We start from the raw sequence: 2,563 nt of genomic DNA on the forward strand, positions 1-2,563 counted from the left end.
TTACGTTATAGGTAATTATATTAAGTGATCATAGAGTCTATCTTTGCTGCTATTCATAATACATGGTCATTGCTGCAGTTACTTTGGTTTAAATCTCAAACATGTTATTATATTTTTAGAACCTAACATAGTGCTGTGTACAGATAGAAGTTTAATGTTTCTTAAGTTTTAATAAATATATATCAGCAATTCAGCAACTCTTTAGACAATAAAGCTAAAATTTGAAAATATATGCCCAAAGCTTGCTCACTGTCAGTCAGTTCACTTTTAAATAGTTATTAACAAGTTTGAAATCTCAAGTATGAAGTAAGCATAAAGGTAGAGGACCCACCTTATGTTAATGAATTAGAAGTTCATATGGGTCTTAAGAAATAAAAATATTTATAAATATGAAGACAACTCTTTACAGAAAAGGAGAGTTTTCCAGACAAATAAGTTGCCAAACAAAGAGTTTGAACTTAGCATACAAGTATGATAGTATAACCAGTGAAACCATCTAACCTAACATAGGAGTACTGTAATTATGGCAGGAAAAACCTGTAGAGAAGGGAAACCATTAGGTAGTCCTTCCATTAGCATCAGGAAGCTCAGAGTGAAAACAGTCCCTGAGACTTAACCTTGAGAGCACCAATGAGCTCGGTGTAGAGAGCTGCCTGGCTGTTTGTCTTAACATTCTGATTCTCCAGGGATGCTCAGTGGGCACATTGGTTTATGTTGTGAGTCAGTGACTAAGAATTCAGTGTGGTATGGAGATGAAAACAATAAGAAGAGCAACAATTAAATAACACGGACATTTTCATTAGTGTCCTCCCAGGTCCTTTCAGGAAAGCTCTAGTCCAGTGATGGCGAACCTATGACACGCGTGTCAGAGGTGACACGCGAACTCATTTTTTTGGTTGATTTTTCTTTGTTACATGGCATTTAAATATATAAAATAAATATCAAAAATATAAGTCTTTGTTTTACTATGGTTGCAAATATCAAAAAATTTCTATATGTGACACAGCACCAGAGTTAAGTTAGGGTTTTTCAAAATGCTGACACGCTGAGCTCAAAAGGTTCGCCATCACTGCTCTAGTCTGTTGGCCAGGGGAGGATTCTTTTGTTTCCTCTCTGGGTATTTTTCTTCCATCCTAACCAACTAACAACTATTGTGTGCATTTAAAAGTAGACAGTCACTCATCCTCTTTAAAGCTTTTACCACAATGAACAATAAAAATTACTGAAAGGGGAGAAGGAAAGGGGAATGTGGGGGAAAACAAGCCCATCCACCTTTCTTTATGAAAGATGGTCCTTCCCCTCCGCCCCTCCCTGAGACAGTAAAAGGAATCTACTGGAATGTGAGATGACTAAGCTGATGAGTCTTTAGTCTTTACAATAAGCCTGGTTGTTTTTGACTTGTGAAAGGATAGAAGAAGCTACTTTGAAGTAGGAGAAGGTTAGAGACTTCACAACCATCTTTTTGTGATGCAAACTGATTGAAAAAGGATAAACAGTGTTTATGAAGTCCATGACAAGTATTAAATAACTGAACAGCTGCATATGCATTTACTCTCCTTATGCATACAAGGCACTCGCACACTCAAATAACTTATGAATGTGTATTATGTGCCAGGTAGTACTATGGTGGACATTTTATTTAAATCATTTCTTCAACTCTAAAATACTACATTATTGCAGGATGTTACTCATTGAATTATTACAGGATTGTTATGAGGATTAAATGAGATGAAATAGGTAGCATCTGGTACACTAAATTCTCACAACAACCCTTAAATAAATCTTAATAAGGTTAAGGTGACCCAGCCAAAAATCACACAGCTAGAATGTGGTCAAAATGGTGTTCTAATCTGGACTGACCCCACAGCCCTCACTCCTGCTGCTGCACTGAATGACTACAAAATAGATAATTGCCTACAACATATGTGATAAGAGGGATCTCAGGCCAGAAATTCCAAGCAAAAAACATACTATTGTTCAACTCTACTTTGAGTAATAATTTGTAGTTACTGGGTGGAGTGTACTTTTATGCCTCTTCTTCTTTTGAAGTATAATGTTTTGCCAATTTCTCAATTTCCTTCTTCTAAATGGAGTACTACAGGCAAGCTATGTTTTCTAATGGCAAAGTGTTTCTAAATCCATATATGAAGAATAAATTTGAGGAAATTTGATATCCCAAACTTTGTATAATGAAATAAATGTGATACTTATTTGAGAATTTTGTGTGCTTGTGATGATAATTTATTTTCTCTAAGTCTTCATAGGTGGCATCCTTTAAATAGTTTCTTGATCTGATATAATAGTATGAAATACAGGCAGATATTTAATATTCATAGAGATGTCAGGGCTATGGTTTTTGTCCTAATAATTACTCATGTTATTTTTTGGATGCAAGCATTAGGAAGGGGCACAAATATCATGTGAAATTATAAAGAGCTAAAGAATGACATACTTTTGAGTACAAAAGTGATAGCTAATCCACTTAAGTATATTCTTAAGTATGACATTTAATTTTAAGTGATTTACTATTACTTATCTTTTCTGTCTAGTTAATATTATAATA

The sequence above is a fragment of the Myotis brandtii genome, unplaced genomic scaffold, assembly GCF_000412655.1.
Source record: "Myotis brandtii unplaced genomic scaffold, ASM41265v1 scaffold36, whole genome shotgun sequence".
Classification (NCBI taxonomy): domain Eukaryota; kingdom Metazoa; phylum Chordata; class Mammalia; order Chiroptera; family Vespertilionidae; genus Myotis; species Myotis brandtii.